Source organism: Gopherus flavomarginatus, chromosome 14 (genome assembly GCF_025201925.1).
Source record: "Gopherus flavomarginatus isolate rGopFla2 chromosome 14, rGopFla2.mat.asm, whole genome shotgun sequence".
In the NCBI taxonomy this organism is placed as follows: domain Eukaryota; kingdom Metazoa; phylum Chordata; order Testudines; family Testudinidae; genus Gopherus; species Gopherus flavomarginatus.
Window position 1 is genome coordinate 31445208 of NC_066630.1, and position 26079 is coordinate 31471286.

A 26079-nucleotide genomic window follows, 5' to 3' on the forward strand; every position below is an offset into this window, starting at 1 on the left:
TGCAAGCCAAGAAAGTAACCATGACGAAAATTTAGCCTATGGAGCCATCCTGGCAGGATAGGTTCTCCTTCCACCCTGGGCAGCTATCATGGCTGAGATTCCAAAACAGCATATTTTTCATTAAGTCAGTAAGATATTTGAAAGAAGCAATTTTGTCAGGCTCCTTTTTTTTGACCTCACAAGCAGCTGGAAGTTGATTGTGGAGAAATTCTGCGACAGTTCCCAAATGCACCACACACAGAAAAAGATTAATTGCCTGTGCACACCCACAAACATGCCCCAATCTTCCTATTTATTCCCGTAACTCAGTTACCAGATAAGAGCTGGAAGAGCATTGCCGATATTGAGGACTGTCAAGTGGGAGCAGGGAGGTGATATTATCTCTGTGAACAGCAATGCTGAGGTCTAACCATTGGTGGAATTTTGTACCCACTTGTGATGTTCACAGCTCAGAACATAGGTTGATAAATTGGAGAGGGGTTAAAAAAATTTACAAAAATGATATGAAATCTGGAAAACATGCCTTAAAGAGAAAAACCTCATTCGTTATAAATTTATGAAATAAGCACACTAAGCATGGAAGTGGTACCCTATAGATGAGAGCTCTCATGCTGGAATATATGCCCACATTTCACCAGCCCTGGTTAAACTCTACTCAATTTGAGAAGCCAATTGTTATGTCAATATGGACAGGTAAATGCTGTTGAAGCCGAGTTGGACTTTTGGATTCTGTAGCCTGATTATGGTCCCTTTGCACTACTTTAGTGTGCAAAGAGGCTGTAATCCAGCCACAGGGGCACAGCAGAGAATTCTCCTGGTGTAGGAGAATTTAGTGCATCTGAGCCAACTCCAGGTCACAAGACTCTGTTTAGGCTGTGGGGGGGCCTGTGGGAGCTCTGCCACCAAGGCAATCCTTCTCTAGCATCAGGTCCATGAAAGCCCTTAAATCCATGGCAGAATTTAAAGCTGCCCGTCAAATTTGAAGGAGCTTCACTGGGTGGGTTTAGTCCTATGGATGGATATTGTGTTTTTAAGGTCTTCCATAGAAAAGATGAAGTTTATCTAACGTGACACAACATAGGTCAAGATAAAATCAGACAGGGGGGTGACAGAGGGAAAAATCAGACAGAAACTCCTGACTCAGGGACTTTTGACAGCTTTCTCAGAATCAATAAGGATATCACTCTTCTTTTGAGTCTTCTTATTTACTATTATGATCAGTCTTCTTATTTTCATAACAGTTAGATGTAATGTATTTACTGATTAATCTATATAATAAATCTCCATCTTTGTCATCGTTTAGGACAGGGGTCGGCAACCTATGGCACGCGGAGTCCCGGCAGGCAGCAGCGTACCATTAAAAACCCTGCCCAGCCTGGCCCAGTCTGTTCTTCCCCACCCTCCGCTTCCCCCGCCGGGACAGGGGGAAATGGGCAGAAACTTGGCCCTGCCGATTCCCCTGCCTCTTCCCGTAGTGTGCTGTGTTCCTGCCCATCCTCCTCCTCTCCGTCTCTCCCTCCCTGCTGTCCTATCAGCTGATGGCCTTTGTGAGGGAGGGTGTCGGGAAAGAGCAGAGTCAGCGTGCTCGCTTCTCCCGGCGGTGGCAGAGAAAAAGCAGGGACAGGGCCTTGGGGAGGGGGTGGTGGTGGAATAGGAGCATATCCAATCCAGCTCTCTGCCCTGACTCCCCCTCACACACACAGCCCTCTGCCCGGAGCCCCGCACACACCCCCAGGCCTGTGCCCTGAGCCCTGTGCCCCACGCACACCCAGGCCCCTGCCCTGAGCTCTGTACCCCCCTCATACACACCCAGCCCTTTGCTTGACTCCTTCATGCCCGCCCCCAAAACCCCAGCCCCCCACATACACACCCCCACCCTGAGCACCAAACAGGAGTTCCTGCACACACACACCCCACACACATTCCCACCTGCACCTCTCGCACCAAATGGGAGCTGCCCAGGTAAGTGCCTCACATCCAAACCTCCTGCCCCAACCCTGAGCCCCCTCCCTCATTCTAGCTCCTGGCCAGACCCTTCACTCTCATCCCTGTGCTCAGTGCACTCCCATCCTCAGCTCAGTGCAGAGAAAGAAAGAGAATGGGCCAGAACCAGGGAGAAGGTAGGTACCCACTGTATGTGGGCAGGGCTGGGACCCCAAATCAGAAGCCAGGATCCCGGCTGGCAGGAGCCGGCTGATGGAACTCCTGAGTGGCAGTGGACTGAGCTGCTCATCCCACTGCTGGTTTGGGGTCCCAGCCGCCGGCCCTGCACAGCCTGCTGCCAGCCTGGGGTTCTTGCTGCCGGACCCTTGCCAGCCGGAGTCCCGGCCACAGGCCCTGCTCAGTCCGCTGCCGGCCTAGATGAACAGAACCCCAGACCAGCAGCGGGCTGAGCGGGCCGACGGTGTAAGATCAACATTTTAATTTAATTTTAAATGAAGTTTCTTAAACATTTTGAAAACTTTGTTTATTTTACAATACAACAATAGTTTAGTTATATAATATATATAGACTTATAGAGAGAGACCCTCTACAAAACATTAAAATGTATTACCAGCATGTGAAACCTTAAATTAAAGTGAATAAATGAGGACTCAGCACACCACTTCTGAAAGGTTGCTGACCCCTGGTCTAGGAAATTGGTGTTGGTTTCACATTATTGTGAGGAGAAGATTAGGTAAACGGCACTGGTAGCCCATTAATACTGAAATGTTTATTTTGTTGTCTAAAACTGGAAGCTCTAATACACATAACAAACTGAAATAGCATCATTCCTGGGATTATGTACATTAAGGATATTTTCATTAATTTTCTAATGCAATTTTAAAAACCTACTGTATGTTCTACAGCATCTCCAAATTCCAACTGCTGTATTTCTACACAAAGGTAAATTGTAGTCTCTCACATTTCTCAGATAATTGTAAAGACTTTTTTCAAAAGTCACAAGTGGTTTTGGTTGCGTCAATATTTGGCTATCCTTTGTTGGATGTGGCAAACTTCTAAAGACCCATGCTCAGATAATTAATTGGTTTTTAGTTATCTTGAGCTGGGCTTTAAAAAAAATAATTACTAATCACTTTTCAAAAAGATGGCCAATAATACTAACAATAGAAAATCAGAAAGGAAAAAGGTTAGGGATGGAAAATTGGCCTCACAACAGTCAATGGCAAAACTCCCATTGACTTCAGTGTGCCATGATTTCATCTTAGATAGCAAATAAAAATGGTACATATTTTGAAGTTGATTAAAAAAATATAGGAACCATGAGACTTAAGAATGTTTAACCTTCATATTAAAAATATGGCAAAGATTAAAAGTGTGGGCAAAATGAAAACATAAAAGGAGAAAATCATGAACCAATCATGCATAATACACCTTTGGAACAATAAAAGTTTTGGGGCCCAAATCCTCATCTGTTATAAATCAGTGTAGCTCCTTTGACGTACACTGACGTAGCTCCATTGACTTACTGATTTACATCAGCGGAGGATTTGCTAGAGGGCTTTTAATTTGACCCTTCACTTCATGATCTTCATATGCAATGATACAAAATACTCAAATGCAATGTTTTTCTCCTGACTCTTTATTTGCTAGTTCAGTCACATTTCCTTTGCTATTAAGACTGCCATTAAGTCTGCAGTTGCCTTCATTGCAAAGTGGCGCTATATTGTGCTAGCTAATGTGGATAAACCTTGCAAAAATACAGACCATCTTGAGGAGACTTGATTTGTCATCTCAGCAATTTAAACTTCTTCGCATACCCACTATATAAGTTTATGGATACTCACATGCAGCTAAAAAAAGCATTGCACAGGCTTGACTGTATTGCGTAGAATATTTGAGGTTCTTAGTAGAATGAGACTGGAACAATATTTTATTGGTATTTTGTATAATCACCATACTATTTATGTGTAAATATACTTTATACAGTGAAACCACATGTTTCTATATATTTGGGGTGGGAAGGGGCACATCTGAAAACTTCAGATAGCCAGAGGTTCAAAATGATTGAGAGAGTAAGCCCAAGAAGCTTTGAGGATTAACCATTGTAACAAACTATCATCTCTTATCAGAGGGGTAGCCGTGTTAGTCTGGATCTGTAAAAAGCAACAGAGTCCTGTGGCACCTTACAGACTAACAGAAGTATTGGAGCATAAGCTTTCGTGGGTGAATACCCACTTCATCAGATGCATGACATCTCTTGACATCTCCAAATCAAGACTAGATGACTTTCTGGGAGACACGCTTGAGAGAAACACAAGTTATTAGGGCTCAATACAAAGGTAACTGGGTGAAACTCTATTGTCTGTGACGTTCAGGAAGTCTGACTAAGTGGTGTAATGGTCCTTTCTGCATTTAAAATCTATGAATCTAAGTCTGAGCTCATTTAAGGTGGGATTCCCAACTCTGGAGCTTATATGTGAAGGTCTACTGCCCAGCTCACTTCTCCAGCATGCTAGGAAGATGCAGGACAGTCAATGTCAATGAACCTCAGCAAACCAGAAGTTTCAGTTCATCAGGGTTATGCTGTGTATAGTCATTAGAATTGTCATCAGTCAATGAGGGAATTCAGCTTATATTACAGGGTTTAACTCAATTATTTTAAATGTGCAGTTTTGTAAAAAATTTCAGCACTCACCAGAATCCCTCCTGAACTTTTCTTTGTGTCTTCTACCCCTCATGAAACTTTCTTGGGCTGTGAACCAGAGAGACTTCTCCTTATTCAGAAAAAAAAGATACCCCTTAATGGCCTCCACTGATTTCACAACTGCCTGAAATTGCCACCTTATAGAAAGCATCATTTCAGCCTTCAGTCAATCATTGGAATATACTGCAACCAGGCTTAAGGTTTACTGTGTCCTATGATGTCACAATGTGGAATCATTGCCATTCAAACAAGAAAGATATTTAACAGAGCCAGGCAGCCCAAAGACACCATGATATCTGTCTCACGGGTTCATTTGAACTCCTCCCTCCAGGGCCACTCACTCCAAAAAAGTGATGGGGATAGCGGAGGAGAGTGGTCCTTTTATTTTCTATTAATGGGCAAAGTCTACTTACCACTCTGTGAATCAGGGACAGAAGCTGGTACCACAATGATGGGCAGAGAGAGAGACTCCCCTACCCTCCACTAACCATCAGTCAACAGATGGGAGTGTGTCCCTATACACCAACAATTCCTGCAGTTGAGATCTGGGAATAGACTTTTGTTTCCCATAGACAGGAATCAATCAGGAGGCTGGAATTAGTCTTTCAGCCCCTTCCTATGCAGGGCTGGAACAACTGCAGGCTGTGTGGTTTAATTATGGGAAGAAAAGGGGGTGAACGGCCGTAGGGAGTTGTGCAGTACAGGAGACAGGGAGCCTTATTGTCATAAGCTCTCCCTGTTCCTGGTAGATCAGTATCTCCTCAATGTGGAACTAGAGAGTTTAGGAGTTTGTTTATATTTTTCTTTCTATTACAGGCTGACTTAAGCCCTAAGTAGATTGGCCTACTGCAGAGTCAACTCCCACTAACTGCCAGGGCTAGTGCTTCCCTAAAGGCAGCAGATACTTTGTTGGTTCAGCCTCATAATTTTATGATGCATCTATAAATCAAAATTGACCAAAACTGATTTAACAAAGATTTGGGTGAGAACTCACAGCAGCTGAGAACTGACCCAGACTGAGTCATTTCCTAATGCAATTTCACATGGTTGAGTTCTAAATACATTTGAGCTCATTGTTGTGTTTTTAAAAAAAGTACTGTAAATTCCTTAATTTTATGTGCGCGGCTATGAACATTTAACAAGGGAAAGCTGAGAAAACAGCTGAAAACAGACATATGAGTCTTAGAATTATGATAACCACATTAGATGCATGATTACAATTAATATTACTTATTGATGTACTTGAATCTGCAAGGTTCTGAGTAGAGCTGGTTAGAAATTTTCCATTAAACATTTTTTCATTAGAAAATGCTGATTGGTCAAAATCAAAACTCTTTGGGGGAAAAGGTCAGTTTCAATGAAATCTGATTCAAAAAAATTTTTGAAAAAAGTTTAAAATTGTTAAAAAATCATGCTTTGATGTTTTTTTCTAATTTTTTCTGGTTCAAAATTATTTTACATTTCAAAATTTGTGTTTATACAAAAGAATTAAAACATTAAAAAATCAAAATCCAAATGAAATGTTTCAATAGACCCAAATCCCCCTTTTTTTTTGGATTATCCATTCATGAAAAGTTTTGAGATTTCAAATTTTCATCCTGATTTGGGACAGGAAAAATATTTCAAAAGCCTCATAACTCTTCTGGAATGGGAAAAAATATTTCCTACCCAGCTTTAGTGTGGAGCACTTCCTTTGGGCACTTCCAGAGCATCCTCAAATCCCACTGAGTTCAGTGTCAGATAAAGGTGCTCAGCACCTTCCAAGATGAAGAAGTCCACTATGAATAATGGCGTTTAAAAAATGGCTCCAGTAAGAAAGGAGCAGAGAATTGAAAACTGTATGATGATGTCATCATAGGGGCAGAGTAAAGGTTGCTATGGGGGAAGGCTTGTTGGATGGATGGGTGTTAAACCTAAATTGAATGGGGCCAGATGAAGATTGTGCTTTCAGTAAATTTTCATTCATTGGTTGCTGCACAGTGTTTTGACTCCACTTCACAGTTGATTTCCTAGTTATTTAACATTTGGGTTGGTGTTGATTGTACTTGAGCCAACCCAACTGCTGCACAACATATGTCTTTTGTGTTGGAATCATCTGGCCAGATTATTAAACTGGGAAATGGTCTCCTTGCAGCCCTCAGTTGCATAATCTGTCTGCAACTACCCGGTAAAAGAAGAAAAGGGCTCTTTGCTGGTACATCTGGCACTGGCCACTGTTGGAAGACGGCATACTGGGCTAGATGGACTATTGGTTTGACCCAATATGGCCATTCTTATGTTTTTATCTGCAAAGCAGCCTTGTTGTGGCACCTTCTAAACCCACTCCTCCCAGTATATAGAGTGTGTCAGGATGGGAAGGGGGCAGGCAGGGGACCTGGCAAAGTCTTCTCTGTCAGAGTAATCTTGAGACCTATGGTATAAAGGATTCTGCATCACTGGCATAACTTAAACGCTGCCTGGAAGCAATCCCTGAAGCCCTATCTTCTCCACACCAACCAGAGCTCTGGCACAGGGGACAGTCGAACCCATAAATTGTTCCTGTGAGCCACTTAGGTGATATTACTGGTCTGCAGATCTTGGTATTATGCAGACAAGGTGTCTGGAAAGCATAGGCAGGGGAGTGTATTCAATAAGTTTGCCACACACAAGCTATCAAGTTTGCGACACCTCAAAACCCCCAGTAAATGTACCACATTTTATACCAAAAAAGAAAACAAATGCTCCCCCAACCTACCAACGCGTGCATTCAATTGGACGTTCCATTACACAAGACACACCTTTAACAGCAGAGGTACCTGAATGTTCAACCAACTGAGAAACATGACTAGGTGAATAGACCTAAGTGCTTTATAGTCCCCAGATAACACCTCTAACAAATGGATTTTTTGAAATCTGGTGACGGATGAATCATGCAATATATTTATTATACACTTGGAAAGTAAGTTTTTGGCTATTTTAAAATTGCTGTAGTGAAAAACAAAGTAGAAATCTTTTAGATGCATTTTTCACTTCCATAACTAAACCATGGATTTGTTAATTAAAATGAAAATTTGCTAAAGTTTTAGGCTAGAATGCTTTCTTTTGATGTTTTTGAAAAAATTAAAAATGACAGTATAACGGTTTCCTGAACATGCACAGTAACATCACTCATCAAAAAATGCAAAAGAATTATGACCAAGCAGGTTGCACAACCTATATTTAGTGATTCTTCCTTCCAAATGTGTAGACTGTAGATTTGTCCTAAAGTACTCTTAAAAGGATTGGCAAGCATGTCCATATGTAAAATATGATAATCCTATGTTAATTCTCCTCCTTTCCTCTCTGTAGACAGCTGGGAACACACCATTGTACATATTCAGCTTGCTTGAGTTTGCACTGCATTTGTATTCATTATCCAGGCTATTAGTGAGAATATTTCAAAAACCTGGGATGTTTCAGATAGATTTGTATGTCCACACTGTGAATATACTATTTATTTATATACATATGCATCCATCCATCCATCTACATACATGCACACATGCATATCAATATGTATTTTTCTCTGTATAGGTATATCTTTCTCCATACTTCAGACATTCACTCTACCATTCTGGCAGCAACTATGGGAAACTGGCACATTTGCTAATGCATTTATGACTGTGAAAACAGAGCTCAACACATCATTGACAGGGACAGAGAAAGAAAAAGTAGTACAGACATATAGATGGGGGTATGAAGCAGAGAAGTACATAGGCTACATTGGTGTAAAACCGAAGAATTAATAAATGACTAAGGGGATGACACACAACTAGATAATTTAGGAAGATGATTTCTTCTTAAGCAGGGACATTTCTCTTGGATAACAAAATCCTACTATGTATTCCAACCAGGGTTAATTCTAACATCTACAACAGATCTAAATCTTAAAACCAAGATTAAAAATATAATTGGCTAGAGGTGTTTATTATATCTACCATCTGTTTTACTTACCAAGCAGAAAATACTTTATGCTTTGGTTCAACCAATACAACAACAGAATCAATAGCACGTACTGGCAATAAACATAATTTTACATGCTTTTTGGTATTCAGTGAGGAATTCACAGAGACTTGACATACTGTAACATGCGGATTTTTCCTTCCATCTTTCCTCAAAGATCCAGATTAAAGTGCTCTTCCCTCCAGCACTTCTTCCATCTTTGGCTTTCCATTGGTCTGCTAAACACTATGCCTATTTGTGGGGCTGCCCTAAAGAGTGGTCTGACTCATTCCCTCCACCTCTGGGCTGCACATCTGCCTTTGTAGCATTCCAGCTGCTGCTGGCAGAGACCACTCAAGATCCAAACTCTGATCTCTTGTCCGGAAGTGCATTGGTCAGACATTAGACTAATAGCCCAACTCCACTCCCCGGGTATTTCTTCTCAAGGGATCTAACCATTTAGGGTAAATCTTCCCTTTTCCACCAAGCTAGAGCACCTGAGCATGACACAGGAAGGTCTGTGATGGTGGTGGCAGTAGGAACCCTCTCCTGCCTTAGCTATGCATCTGCAAGGGATCTATTTTCCAGGTGCTCCAGGCATTTTGGAAGGAGCAGTGGCTGGTAGATCAATTGATCTACTATCCCACCGCTACCCCACTCCACAGGCACATGAGATGTGGGGAGGAGCCTCTCAATATGAACTCAAGAATTCCTGCCGCTCCTTGTGAAGCAGAACTACAGTGTTGTGTGTTGGATTGTAATCTAACAGGTTTTACACATCTGTGCAAGTGCTCTTGGGACAGGTACGTCGAAGAAATATGAATGATAATTCAGTAAATCATCCCCTCCTCCCCGATTGTCATATGTCAAGGGAATGTGTATGACTAAAGTACAAACAGATGATATGGCTTCTATTTTCAAGTTTCCAATAAATTTTCTGTGTAACTCTGGAGAGGTTACTTTAAGTTTGAACCAGTTGCTGTATGCAAATTTCATTCTGGATAGCAATATTCTACACAATCTGTAATAGAAGGAGGAATGTTGTTTTGAAATAGCAGAGGAAGGGGGGAGATTTTTGCCAAGATTTTGCTATAAGGGTACTGCACGTATAATATCTGAAAAGTAAAAAAGGCTGCGAGAATCTACAAGCCAGCAGCAAAAGGAGCATAATGATACTTGTGATGTTTGAGAAAGAGCGTGAGCGTTACCAAGTCTGATGAGGGGAGTCTAGGCTATTTACAGCTGTTCATCAAACAGGGGAGCCTAATTGCACTCCGATTGTCAGAGAAACAATTCCACTCTTACTTCTCATGATTCTTTTATTGTCATCTTGGATTTAGCAGAATAGACTAACATCTCAGCCCTGATGAAGGCGCAGAGATTGGAAACGTTGGCATATTCTGAGAGAATAATTCTTTTTGTGTGTGCGTGTGCTGGTTGGAATGTAGTGCAGTGCAACGTTACTGCTGGGTGAATACCTGTAGTTAAAACACACACTGGTTTATTCACAGGGCCCATGGCATACTAAGCTGCACCCTTGAAGGAGATTTAAACACTAAGCACTTAAAAAAAATCTCATGTGTGTGAAAAAGAAATAGCTGAGAAGGCACTAAGCCATTATTTCAGAGCCGGGTATTGAACTTTTATTCTTTTGGGGTGAAATTCACCCTGCTATAGGTTCAGCACAAGACTTATCCACTACTTAAGTCTCATTTATGCCCCGAGAATTTATACACATGCTCAGGTCCATCCATATCCAGCAAAGCACTTCAGCATGTGCTTAACTTTAAGTCAATGAGACTTAAGCACATTGCGACAGATCCCCCTACCCCAGGGTGCCACTTGATGTACTGGGGTACCACTGAGCCTGCCTATTCCACCAGCCTGGGCTACCTTACACTGTCCTGCTGAGCCAGGCCATCAAGCCTCCTCTAGCACACACACAGGTAGGGACACATCCAGCTGCAGACAGACAGAGACACTGAAATCAGCTCTGCATGGTAAGACTCAGCTAGGGGATTACCCAGCACTCAAGTGCACACCACCACTGGGGTGCAAACTCAAAATTGTATTGTCTTGCGCTGCACAGAGAACTGTACAGAGTAAACTCGTGAAATTCACCCCTTCCCTCAATGTGGAGGAAAGATCGGTACAGCTTTTTGGGACCCCACTTATGAATTCCACAAACTGGTTTTAGAGAAAACAAAAACCAGTTTATTAACTACACAAGATAGATTTTAAGTGATTATAAGGGATAGCAAACAGATCAAAGCAGATTACTGAATAAATAAAACAAACACCCAAACTAAGCTTAATATACTAAAGAAGCTGGTTACAAGTATCAGAGGGGTAGCCGTGTTAGTCTGGATCTGTAAAAGCAGCAAAGAATCCTGTGGCACCTTATGAACTAACAGACATATTGGAGCATGAGCTTTCATGGGTGAATACCCACTTCGTCAGATTCATGACAAAAGCTCATGCTCCAATATGTCTGTTAGTCTATAATGTGCCACAGGACTCTTTGCTGCTTTTACTGGTTACATGTAGTAATTTCTCATCCTAAATGTTGTTTTAGGCATTTCTTTCACAGGCCAGACACCTCTGCAGCCTGGCCTCAGCTCTTTCCCTCTTTTGTCTTTGTTTCTTAGATGTTCTCAGCAGTCATCCTGGGCAGGGATTCAGTGAAGACTGAACTCTGATTAAGTCACTCCCTGACCTTAAATAGATTTTACATATGGTGGGAACCCTTTGTTTTCTTGTGTGGTTCTCCCTTTCGCCTCCCCCAGGGGAAAAATACTGATATTCTGTTATGGAGTCGAGTACCAGGTGAAATGATCACATGACCCTGCAGTGTCAAAGCAGCCATGAGTCAATGCTTGTTTGTAGCATCCCAGGAAACTCCTCAGAAGGTGGGAGATTAGCATAATCAAAGACCTATTGTTCTCCCTAATGGCCTTTCCACACTGATTGCATTCTGTCTGCTGGCATTATCCAGGTGTAAACCCACTTGTAATTGATACATAGTCAATATTCCTAACTTTAGATACAGAAATGATACATGCCTACAAATAGTATAATCATATTCAGTAAATCATAACCTTCCTAATGATATCTCACACAACCATCTTGCATAACACTTGCTATAGTTATGCCATAATCATATTATAACAATATTTCTATGAAGAATATGGGGTGCAGCATCACACACATATTACAAGTAAATGTTGAAAAATACATTCTTCCAAACGTAATATTCTAACTTGGCAAGGGCATTCCATTATATAAGTTGCTCATGTGCACACAGCTAAGATATATTGACAGTGATCTATTATGGTCTTCTATCTACTTAGAAGCCTGATTCTGCAATTCTATGTGAGGAGCCCCATAGATAGGGTGACCATATTTCTTAAAATTAAAACAGAATGGTCCAGAGATCTCCTGAACACCCTTCCCCCCTCCCCACGCACAGAGCTGCACTCCTCATGCTGCCTGGGGCTGGAGCTGAGGGCCCGAGCCCTGTGCCGCCCTGGGGATGACCCCCGAACTCAGTACTTCCTGGGACTGGAGTTGAGTGCCTGAGACCCATGCCACCCACAGCTGGGGCTGACCCGCTGAAGTATGTGCTGCCTGGGGCAATGGGTGGGTGGGAAGTCAGCTCTGAAGGCAGCGCTGCCCTCCAGCAGCAAATTTCTCCAGTACTGCTGGTGGGCAGCACTGCCTTCGGCTGAACCCCACGTCGTAGCTGCTGCTCTCCACTCTGCCTTGCAGCCAGGACAAATGTCCAGTTCTTGGTGAAAAAGAAGGGACGGCCAGGACAGACTTGAAAAAGGGGACTGTCCCAGCCAAAACGGGACTTATGGTCACCCTACCCATGCACATCAGTGGGTCTACATGTGGGGTCACCCATATGGGGTTCACGGGCTTTGAGGCAGATCCTCAACTGATGTAAATTGTCATAGTCATAATAACGTGCAAGCTTACTCTAGATGACAAAGGCAGCAATGCTCCAATTGGCTTCACTTGGACAGACCCTTTGACTGACGGTGCAAGGGTAGAGCTGCACACATCAGAATTCAGGATCAAGGCCTAAGTTCAAATTGAGGTTGTGTAACACTGACAGATCCTGATCATCAGTGGGTGGGATTGAACTGGAGAGCTCTGGAGTTTACTGCATGAGCCTCTACCGCATGAGCTAAAAGCCAACTACCTGTTAGCTAAGGCTGTAGAACAGACTCATTTAACTCTCCCTTAGTGGTCTCGGTGCCACTGGATGGGACAGAACACCACATCCAGAAGGTGTGTGAGTTACACTTGCACATTATTTTACACTTTCTTTCAGCACGTGTTCATTTTTTCAGGTTTACAACAAAAGAATAAGCATCTGTCTCATTAATCTGAGTCCTTACATTTTGAGAGCCCTTAAATAAGAGAGCCTTGACTGAGTTGCTTATGAGTCTGCTAATTAATGCAGAATTGCAAAGAGAACCCTATAGAAGTACTAAATGGACTCATCATGACTACTACAATTAAGTAAATAATGTATTCTATTGGGAAGCCTATCAATCACAGACCACGATATTTTTGCTGGTTTGTGTATGTATATAAAATCTATGCATTGCCCTATTCCATCCTCTGTTAACCCAGTTAATGGCATGCTTTTCCTTACTAATCTATTTTATTGAGCATCTTGAAATAGGAACGGTCTTCCTGATTTCTGACAATGCAGCACATGCTATAAGTGCTTAATAATTCAGAAAAATACTATAAATGGTAAACAGATTGTTAATAAGATATTATTGTACAGTCTTAAGAGTTTAGGTTTCCTAAATGAAATGGTAGCACCACCACCAATTTTTCTCACTTTTTGTTTCAATCTTAGGTATTTGGAATTATCTCAAATTGTCAACTTTAATATATCTACAAGAAGGTAGTTTATACAAGCAATGTCAACAGCAGATCCCTCCCCCTTTTTTTTTTAAACTCAAAGACTGAAAAGTACATCAGAATCATGGAATCTGTGTGAAACAGACAAACGTAAAATATCCTTAAAGAAACAAAGCTTTAGCCACACTGATTCAATGTGTTATAGCTATTTTATTTCTTTTCCTTTCCAAGTCTTTCATGAATTTACAATTAAATAATTAAAAACACCCTTCCTCACCAAGATACAGTATATGTGGAATAACCACATAAACCACAGTAAGACTACAATATCCATAAGCTTTTAGTAACCAACTGAACATGCTGGTGGACATTAGCATTTTTAATAAAGCCCTCATATTACCATAGAGTTCAACAAGCAAACAAAAACTGTTTATTTGATCATTTGTTTTTTCTAAAATAATGCAACCTTTTCTTATTTACCTTTGTTAGGAGCTTGCTAATGTTAGAGGCATAACTGCAATCAGTTTAGTAGTTATCATAGGATAAAAGCTTTCCCCATGAAAAAGTTTTGTTTGAAAAAGCATGAACTGGGATTCTCATTAATAGCTTTCCCCAAGTAGAGAATTCAGTACATTCTCTCACAAAGGCTGAGATTACCTCCCGCTGTTAAAGGCTTAAAATTCTACAACCAGACCATGCCAGTTACCAGTATCAGATTATGATAACAAGATCATGTTCAGTTATAAAAACAAGTGTCTAAACTTTTCTCATGTCACTTTCTATCTAAGCCTCATTGCTGGTGGTGAAAGGACCCATCTGAATGTGTGTAGAAGCTCATTTCAAAGCTAGCTCTTTGAACTGGATTCATGGGGTATTTGCATAAGAAGATTTGGGTAAAAAGAATGGGCTGGTGCTGCATCTGGCCATTAATATGCCTGCTAATTCAGCACATTGTAAGCCTATTGAAGTATCACAAAAGGCTCAAATTCAAGGACAGTTATCCTATTGCCATTGTTAGGGTTTGAATTCAAGTAATATGTTCTCTATAGGAATACAGTTGTTACAATTAGATATTTTTCTACAATGGTATAAAGACCTAACAACAATCAGAATTACAATAACACTGATAAAACTTTAGAATTCATGAATTCTATTATTTTAAAAGATGCAGGTGCTGATTAATTTTGCTTTGCATAACACTTGGATCTGGAGTGCTGGAACATCAAAAGAGGAGCAGCAAATTGTGGCAACATAACCTATCAAAGCAGGCATTCTCGCTACAGTGCTGATGCACATTTAGCTTGCTTACAAGAGCTTTAAAAAAAAATTAAAATACTAAACTGAGTTTCAATGTAGTGGGAGAAACCTGCATCATGAGCATAAATAGTGGTTATTTTAATCCTGCTTATGAAAAATTCAACAGCAGCGCTGATGCTATCAAGGGATACCCTACATGCAACATTTTTTTATGGTGAATGTGAATTGTTTGAAAACATTGTATACTCACAAACTGAAGAAAGATTAGAAGCAGTGATTCATGCACGAAGTGTACAGCAGTCAGTATGCCAGTTCCACAGTGGATTCAAGGCAGACACTGTGGCAGACATTGAAATAAAAAGCTGTTAGCTGAAGCATTGTAGAACGTTTTTAAGCACACTACGTAAATAGAATACTAAAGGACAGACAGAAAGACAACATGCACAGGAGACAGCAAATTAAATTTAGTTAAACTTAGTAGTTCAAGTATCCTGAGTTTGTTTACACTCAAAAACACAAAACACAAGTTGGGGAATAAGCATGCAATTATGCCAATTTATGAAGATAAGCAGTGACATTTCCTTATTTTTTATTTCTGTAAGAAATAACCAACCTGTAAGGCAGATGATTTGGGTACAATGATTATCCTATTGTGATTTGGACTCCCACACTACAGCATTGTCACAGGTCCAGTCAAACCTCTGGATTTGGGGGCATGGTTGCATTTTTCTCATTCTGCATCCCTCAGAGAAGACATCAAAGACCAGAGAGATGTGCGCTTTGTTTTGTTTGGTCTCTGACTCTCAACATGTGGTTTCGCGGGCCTGAACATCGGCACCTTTTAACCTATTCTGTTCAGCTTAGGCCTTAGCTTCATTTGAGCATTAGGGAAACTATAGTAACCAATAATCTGCCTGTTGATGAATAGAAACTATGTATCTTGTCACACAGGAGCTGTCGGATGATCTCCATTCTAGACAAGTTCCTTTACAGGCTCTTGGCTTTCTTTACTGGGGCCCAGGCTGTCTTGCTGAAAAGGTGTCAAAACCCTTCGCCTTTTTGCAGTGGGGATCTGTGTTAATGTTAATTTATATTTAACAAATAGGACATTGTCCCCTAGAACACATAAGCATTTGATTATCTATTACAAATGTTTTCATCAAGTCATAAATGAGGGCCCTTGACAAAAGGCAAAAAGTCTGCAGGAAAGCAGTACAGCCACTGGAAAACCAAAAACACAGTGATTTTTCCGTTAGCATGTGTTTGGGTTCACCACAATGCAGGTGGTGACAAGAGCCCACAAAGTTGCCTAACAGCTGTGGATTGATTATGAAGTCCAAACACCTCACTGACATGGTAGCAACATACCAGAAGCAAAACCTAATTTCTACTCTGCTTTGCTGGAATCTTTGCTCTTTCCAAAAATGAGCTGCTAAACAGAGTTTCACAGTCACTGTCTCACTTTTTGTTTGTTCATTCGTTTGGTGGCAATTTGATCTCCTGCTTAATCAGTCCCAGATTGGCACAAGGAAAATATTGCCACACCCTCCATTCTTCAGTTCTACACAGCATACCCATGCTATTACCAGGGGAAAACAGCCACCACCACTTATCTCACGTAGATAGAGCCAGAGAAGAAAGGAAAGAATGTAAAGGGTTTGAAGATGCGAGTCAAATCCAGAAATAATTTAATCTCTGCATCTCTCTCGACTCAGTCACACAGCCAACCATTAACATATTGCCCTCCTGTACAAATGATGTTTTTCCTTCTTTTTTTTTTAAATGATAGCTTAATATTAATGGGGACAGGAGCTAAATTGTTGACAGATGTTAAAATACGGTATTGCAAATTGAAGTATTTGGGATGTAAACATAAGACCTTCTGCATTAAGCTCTTTCAGAGTGACCTGACATAAACTGGCAACTGGCAGCCGTCTGCTTTTGGCAGCTTGGCATATTTGATCATTTACTGGGCGCATGTGAAGATCAAATGGGTTAAGATTCTTCTCCTTAAACAGCAGGGAAAAGAACATCAAAAAGGTGTAAATTTCATTTCCCCAGTTTTGATTAAGTCAAGCATGAAATGAAATGTAATACTCTCAAGTGGCAAAGGGTTTATACCATTGATGTCATTACTTCTGCTTCACAAAGCCCAATCAGCCAACAGCGAGTTGAACAAGTGAACAGAGTTTTAGGGTGGCCAGATGGAGGGTTTTTACTATGGTTGAAAAGACAGCTTAGTGCTTGCCTCTTCAAGCCAAGTCAATGGCAACTGTGTGAAATCCTGGCCATTCTACCCTCTCTCTCTCTCTTTCCCTTGCCTCCCCAGTGCTGGCGGCTAGCATCATACAGGCCTGATAAGAAACCAGTCCCTTCAGCAAAACAATGTACCGAATTAATATTTTTGTTGATCCCCCTGCAAAGTAAGAATATCATGAAGCACACAGGAATTCACCAGTTCAGATCAATCTCGTTAGACCATTTAGATTAATGGGTAGATGCATTTAATTCCAAAATGATCTGAAGTGAAGCCTTTGAAACAATTCACTATTTTTTTCTGAGATGAAAATGAGAATTGAATGTATTCCAGTTTGATTCAATCAAAAAACGATGTATATGCTAGTGACTATAAGGCTAATTGAATATAATGTCAAGTCCAGATCATGAACACCTTTAGCTCTAGAGACAACAGTAACAGGTCTTTAAAAATTGAGTGTGGTCTTAATTCGTTAGAAAATTTGTCCTTTTTTTATAGGTGCTTTTTCAAGCTCCTTGTTCCCACTACATTCTCAAATTTAATGCTCTTGCCTCTATACAGCTGGAGTAGAATAGAGAGGCTTTAGTAAAGACTTAATAGAATCTTTAGTGCGTCTAACAATCCACTCCCATTGAACTGCATTAAGTAGATATTATGAAGGACAAAGAGCTAAATAGCTCAACATCAACCTCATTAGGCATGCAGGCAGGCCTTGAACCATTTTATGGGCAGGCCCATTGTTAGTACACTCACCAGGTTAGCTTTAAATTGCAAATGATACTCTGAAAGGGGGAGAGAACTTTTGGAGAATGGCCTCACAGAAGGAAAATCATTTTAGGCTACAGGAAAATGAAAGGCATTGTTAAAATTGTTCTGACCGTAGCAAATGAAATACATCATGGAGTGAGAGCCTGAATGCTAGACTTGAGTGTTTTTTTGTTGTGTTTTGTTTTGCTCTCTTTTGGCTGCTTTGGAATGTGGTATACATCAGAATATAAACAATAAAAAAACCCCTGTAAATCTTAATAAGGGTAGCGCAATATATTATCCTTTGTCTTTAGTTAAACAAATGAGAAAACCTCAATAATTAACTAAAAACCATTTCGACTGAATAAAAGGCAGAAGTGTGTGATACTTTGTGTATAGAAAACTTTCCGATATTGTGCTTCTCAATCAATAAAGATTCATTTAGACCAGTTCAAGTCTTAGCACTTCTGTGCTCAAAAATATTTTTTTTAAAAAATGGTCTCCTAAGAATTGTTTGCAACTGCAAAGTGCTTTAACAACTGACATGATGATGCTGAAAGCCTGGAAACATATTCCCAAGCAGAGCACTTCTCTGTCACCTTAGTGGATGAATAATTGTGCCTTTGCATATTCCTTGTCATAAATGGCAGGAATGAAGGGACCCTAAGGACTGCACTGGCAGGATTGGTGCTGTACAAGCAGAGTAAATTAAAACAAGGATTAGAGCAAGTATGATTGGGGCTGACAAGCAGGGCAGTTGTAGCCAGGCAATGTGCCTTTTTGCCCATATGGTCTGCACCATGCCTACAAAGCTCAGACCTCCTAACATGGATGCTTATTAAAGCATTCCTTCTTGAAAGGGATATATTTAAAAGACCTCAAGCTGTATTCCACAGCAGAAAAAAATGTGTTCCCTCTCAAGCTATTAGGCAATAACCTCAATTAGTAACATTTACTGAGATTTACATGTTACTATCCAATTTTTCATTACGTTTCTGAAGATATGAGAGAGAGCACTGTGTGTAAGAAACAGAGATTAAAACCATTCCCTACAACCTGTGTTCTATGCTTCTAGATTCTTAGTAAATGTGAAGATAACTGAGTATTCTACTTCAAATAAAAATCAGACAGATACTTGTATTTCATAGTTTCTTTCCACAGAAATTTCAGTACATGTGGAACTCAGATGCATTTTAGATTATTAGGGTTGGAAGACACCTCAGGAGATCATCTAGTCCAACCCCCTGCTCAAAGCAGGACCAATCCCCAAATGGCCCCCTCAAGGATTGAACTCATAACCCTGGGTTTAGGAGGCTAATGCTCAAACCACTGAGCTATCCATTTGCACAAGTGGACAATGGCAAATTAAGGTACAAAGGAAGTTCACCATAGCCATGAGGCACACTTTGAGGGGAACTGCAGGGATGGATTGGAAGAACCCACTCCAACCTGCGTGAATGGGACATGATTAGAGCCGAAGGGGAGACCAACTGTGCCACTGGTCACACAATCCAGCCACAGAAATAGGTACAAAGAGGCATCTGACTAGTCACGTATATGCTACCTTTAAATCTGGCTGCAGAGCAGGGCAGCTTCCACACAGATTTGAGGGCTGGGAGGGTTGAACTGCGCCACTGAATCGCTGTGTGACCTCAGGCAAGTCAGACATTTTCTATGCCTGAGTTTCTCTGGTGGTGAAATAACGATGATGACACCTAGCGACATTTGAACATCAATATCTATAAATGAAAAGCAGGATACGAGTGCTAAGTGGTTTTTACCCACTAGGTAGCTACAAGAGATCTTGCCACTAGTGTTGCTTGTTAAACAATTGGCTCATAATGCTGCAGTTCCTGAGACTACAGTAAGATCCCTAGTAGGAGTACTGTCAACGGAAGAGTTTTATTAGAATGCTGCCAGCTCTTTACCAGGCCTACATTGCTCACAGACCTGGCTATCTGCAGAGAAAGGGAAATATTTACAGGCAGAAACTTTACAGTTATACTGTGTTTCTCCATGTTTTGTAGGACAACTCAATTTAACCAAAGGAGGGGCAGGTTTATAGCCCTCTCTCACAGAGAGATACAGCTTTGTCCTTTTTCTCATTCTCCCCAGAGATTTCTTTCCTGCCAGAGTGCACGATCTTTCCAAAGGTCACAGGATGACTAGAGGGTTGCCATACAGCACTGACGGACTCTGAAATGGTCAGTAAGAGCTCAGTACCTTCCTTCATTCCCCAAACATATTCTCAAGGCCAAGATATGCAGCAGCACTCAACTAAGGAACCGCCAAAAAGAACAGTAATTGGAGCAGCAGACAGGATACAGCGTTAAGCAGCAGCCAAACAGAAGCATGGGCAGATACAAAGCAAGGAGTCATGAGGGGTGGCAGATGGTGAATGCATGTGGGAATCCGATGGGGAGCATCCAAGAGTTCCTAAACTAGGCAGGAGCTTCCAACTGAGGCATCTACAGACTTCACCAGACTCTCTGATGTGGATGACTCTTCAGTAGAAAGTACTAAACTATCTGCAGTGTGATTTATAGCTTCCCCATTGTTTGAGCCACCAGCACAATAGGCAGCCACATGGGTTATTTACTACTTTTATGACCATGGTCATGCATCTGGACAGCACTGGAATTATTCCCTACTTCAAAGGCCCCCTGATTCTTTGAGAGTGTGGTGAGCCAGGTGCTAGATCATCAGAGAATGATTACAATTCCAGTAGAAGCAATAACTTTTGCTCTTGCTCTCCACCTATCTCATCCCAATGGTATATAAATTCCTGCCTCTTGGTGGTCAGATGTCCACAACAGCAGCTGTCCTGCACATAGTAATAGGTGTCCTGCAATTTTTCCCTTTCATCATGATTGTTTCAGGTGTTGGGCTATAGGCTATAGGCTCTGGCAGGTAAGGAGACTGTCCTCCTTCTGCAGGCAGCTTTGGGACTATGGCTTCAAACAGAAAGACATGGTCCCAGTGAAGCTCACTTCACCCTGCTCAGACGTGACTGTGGTGACATCAGAAAGGCCTGGCTCAGTTTGGCAGGCACACAACAGCTTGAACAAAATCATTAAATAATGTGTCAAATACCACAAAGGAAAAGATTTAGAAAGAAATCCAAGACACTTCTCTCCACTGGGAATAACCATATGAACTAATAAGTGGCTACCTTATGATAGGTAACAGGCCTGAAGCACTTGAGGAGCTAAAAGTGGCATGGACTGATAGGTTCTCTCATCTTGGCTAGTATCATTTGCAAATAGTTATCTGAGTATAGTCAGTTACTACAAATACAGTGCCTGGCCTGAGAAGCCAGTATTAGCCAGCAGTTACTACCTCTGGCATCTAATATTCCAGAGTTTTTTCACATTCTCAGTACATGTGCTTTTATTAGTTGTTTCCTATTCTAAGAGATAAATTTTAATGGCAACCTCTGTGTAAGGATATTGTTCACAAGGACCAGCCAAAGTCACGGTCAGTTGACAAGTGGGCTGTGACTAGGACTTCCATCTCCTGGCAGCTAATGGACTCAAGGCCACTGGGGCTAATTGCCCATTGGCAACTGAAAAACAAAGAAGAAATGGATAAGTATGTCTAAATGGGGTCAATGAAATTGTAGTCATGAGATAGACAGATTTGGAACCAAATATGGATCCATCACATCTTGGGAAGGTAAGAAGGGCCTTTCATCCAGTGAGATGAGTATTCTATGAGGACTTTTTGAAGAGGGCAGCTAAGGACCAAAGAAAAGCAGAGAGGAGAGTGTGTGCATGTATGGGAGGGAGCAAGTCTAATTAAGTATACACCCTATCAACAGCAATCAGGGCAGTAGTCCAGAAATCAGGGCAGTAGTCTAGGCCTTGGCAGACCTGGATTCATTTATCTGCTCTGCTGGCTAAGTGTGGCTAAGTGATTTAACATCTCTGCACCTCAGTTGCCCATCAGTAAAATGCAGACAATGACACCTCCTTATCTCACAGTGATGTCATAAGGATGAATACATTACAACATTTATAGAGTACTCAGATACTATACTGATGTGGGTGAAATAAGTACTGTATATAGGCTGGCTAAAGGAAATTGAGCCTTAAATCTTCTTCTTTCAATATCATTTTTTGCTTAGGGGGAAATCTTTTTTTTTTTTAATGATATTTTAAAATCAAAACACAATTTCTTCTTAATTAAAAAAAAATCTACAAATTTTACAAAAGTTGAGGTTTATTCTTGGTTGCATGAACATCTTGTCAAAAGGTCTGTAGCTGCCTGGACATCGCCCATGATGGTTACTGTAAGTACTCTTTTTAAAATTCCATGTAACATCTTGTGAAAATCTAATAAAATAACCAGAATATACAAACTTTAACTGGACAGCTACACTAAACTTTCAAAAACCATGAACAATTTGTTTTTCGTGTGCTGTCAATGGAGACTTTGCTGGCTTGGACATGCATAGAGGATGAATGAAGGGGACTTGGTGAAGATAGCATGGCAGATGGTGGCAGGAAAGAGACCTTGAGGAAAGACAAGGAATCGATGGATGGATTGCTTCAAAGTAGATGGTAGGAAGATGGACCTTCATGCTACCTTGGACAGACGAAGATGGCAGATGCTTGTATGACCTGACTGCAGTTGATGGAATAAGGGGAAAAAGAGGAAGAAGTAGTAGTAGTACAGAGAGAGTTATCCACATACCATGAAATGAAATGAAAAAAACAACAAAAAATCCAAATGCAGTTTCTTTTTTTTTTAACCCTCTCAGTTAAATAAAATAAAATTAGAGATTTAAATAAATTTTACTCTAGGATATTTCATGTATAGTGATTTCTACTCACTCTGATCTCATTTTACATTGGAATGTGCAAGATTTCAGATCTGTTTCTAAAAACTTTGAAAAGTTGCTAACTACATCTCATTGACTTGATGTTTTAAATGTGTTCAACAATCAGTTAAGAGAAATACTGTGCCAAAGAGGCCATGAACTATATTCCCTTGTTAGGTATTTATTCTTAATGGAAAGGTGATAGCATAGTATTAACCTTTAAAAGTCATTATCGTTGCTCTGATCAGAATTTTATGGCTTATTCTTTTTCTAGGATCTAGTGTAGTATTTTCTAGTAAAGTCTATATCATACTTAGTATGTATCACAGACCTGACTGTTTAACTGATAGCCTCAAATTCTACTCACATATCTCATGATGCCAGCCAGCATTGCTCTGAACATTGGCTAGCTAGGAGTTTGATGGCAGTGTCTCGATCCTGCAAAGACATATAGATGAATGTGCTTAACTTGACACACTGAATTGTCCCATAAAGTTAAGTGAGTGAGTAAACCTTTATAGGATTCGGCCTACATGAATGTGTGTCAATATTCCACACTTCAGCTCTATGATACTGGAAAAAAAAGAGACTAGGTTGGAGATTCCCAAACTGGGATCTCCCATGCCTATCTAGGAGCAGAGCACAAATTCCAAACCAAAAGTCTGGACATTGTTTTATTCGAATAGCATAAACACAATATTTTGGCATGTGATCATTCTATCTGCGCCAGCAGAGTAACAAAACATTTATTTTCTTAAACATTTGGTTTGAGTCATCACTAACTCAAAATAAAACTTCGGGATCTGATTAGCTTTAAGATTGGGGTGGGGGGGAGGTAGAGACAAAATCAACAACTGCACTGCTGTCTTTTTTTCTTAATTTACAACAGAAACCACATCAGCTGGTTCAAACAGAATATAAATAAGAAGATGGTTTAAAATTATACTTACATAACTGTTAGTCAAGATTTTATAAATAAAAATATCTGTGATATCTTATTTGTACCAATGAAAGCATTTTCTGCATATCTTTAGAAAGGGGGGTTATTGAAGTGGAGATAGTTTCTTAGGAAAATTGCTAAGAGTATTTACATTTATTAAAGCATAAACATGTGGTACCTAGATACCTAATTAAATGTAGTTAAGTTTATCTGCAACCCCCTTATGACCACCCTCTTGTGGAGGGCTGAAATGTAAAGAGATCTCATTTTGCTAGTTAAATAATTTGAGGAGATTAATTAGTAAAAAAATTTGTATTTAAAAACAAGCATAAATTCTTCCGGTTCTCAAATCATACAACACTCCTTGATAAAAAGACTTTATTTTCATAGAATGAGTGTTAGGAAAAATAATTCTCCAGAGCATTTAAGTATTAAAAAGTATTTTGTGGCTATACATTTTTTGTATTAACTGCATCTGAGAAATAAAACATTCTGAGATGCAAACTTAACTCTAAACAGATTTACATAAAGGATTAAACCAGACCGCTGCTTCCAGTTTAGAACTACTTTTCAATCTTAAATTGGGAGAGCTGTGATCTTTATCCCAAATTTCTTTTTTGTTCTTCTGGAATTTCAGTTTAATCCAGCTTTCTTAATTCTCACCTTCTCCCTAAACCTTCTAGGCTTGTTATATGATAGCTGAGGATCATTATCCCCCCAAGCTGAGGGGTTTTTTCCCTTCATTAATTTCTATAAGAAGATTACAGAGAGCTTGTTTGTTGTTGTTTAAGGAACTGATTTCCCTAAGCTCTTTGTTTTTCCAACTGGTTTACACTTTAATGCCCTTGATTGAATTTCAAACAAGGGATCAACTTGACCAACTAACTCTCTTTAGAAAACAAAAACAAAAAAAGTAGGGAAGAACTTTACATGAACTACTTAAACCAGAAGAGCGTTTCAGAAAAACAAATGTATTCGGCACCATTTAGAGGTTTTCAAAGAGATGCATCCTAATTAGCATATCATTCAGGATTTCTTTAATTTCTAAAGTCAAGGTGACTTTTCTTGAAGGTAAAATTCTCTGATTACAACAAATCAAGTGAAAAACAAAAACAATACTCCAACCCTTTTATGTTTAACAGTTTTTTATTGATTTAGTTTTACATCTTTCTTCCCTCCTAACATGTTCTCACTGGAGAGGTGTCAGGATCTTTTCTTTATTTGAAAGGGGTGGGAGGAACAAACACCACAAACACTGGTAATTCGGCATTTAAAGTCTGAATCACATTCTTACTGATGTAGCTGGTTTTTAAAAAAGTAGGAAGACGACAACATCACCATAAATGGTCTACCTAAACTTTTGTGTAACACATATACTATTTAAGCACTGTCCTCCTCTTAAATACTTAGACACACACGTAGATATATACAGGCACACAGAGTAAGTGAGGGCCAGTTACTCAGCTGGTGTAGATTTAGTTAGCTACGTTGACTTCAGTTGCGCTATAGTGATTTTACGCCAGCTAAGTATCTGGCCTATAAATACAGACTGTTAGACAAATTTATCCCGGGACTAACTCCACTGACTCCAATGGAATTACATTAGGTTATGATTTTGGCCCTACATATGGTCTCTATGGGCTCAATTCTCCCACCCTTGCTCATGTGATATAGTACCTTCCTCCACCAGGAGTCCCAGATCACTGTAAGCTACCTCATGATACGGGTGGCAGAATTGGGCACTTGCCATGTAGCAGATTTGCTAAGCACCATTTACACATATTCAAAATGAGGGTCAGTGTTTTACCATTCTAAACTACTAGGCTTCACACACCCTTTACATAGGTGTAAACTAAATACCTATACAAGGATACAAGGCTGTGGAGAATCAAGTCCTTTCTATGTATATCTATAGATAAACAAACACAGATGTAATGATGTACATTTGGACCTGAGTTACAAGCATACTGCCCCATTGAAGTCAATGAGGTTGTATATTTTGGCAAAATTTTGCCTACTATGTTTCCCACTGTACTTTTGATAACATTATGAAATTATTTCTCTATTTCAAAATTAGGGTGACCAGATGTCCCGATTTTATAGGGACATTCCTGATTTTGGGTCTTTTTCTTATATAGGCTTCTGTTACCCTCCACCCCCTGTCCCGATTTTTCACATTTGCTGTCTGGTCACCGTATTCAAAATATATATTCAGATTCAGCTCTTGAATTGTCTAAACCAAAAATATTACAATGAATCTAAAAGTATATAGGGTGGAAAGTGTTTCCAATAACCATTTTAAAAAATCAGAATATTTACCATCTGGGCTGGAGTGACAGTTGCCAGCTATGCGCTGTTCAATAATATGGATTGGATTACAAATATGTGACTGGTCAGCTGGTCCTTCTCTTGTGTTAGCTTTCCTGAAGAAAAACATCAATTTCATTGTTAGATTAACTGAACAGACACTTGGAGGCCCCTGTAGCTTGTTCCATTTTACTGAAATAAAGCCCTGTGTATATACACTGCATAGAATGAGTTATTTTCACAGACCACTGTAAAAT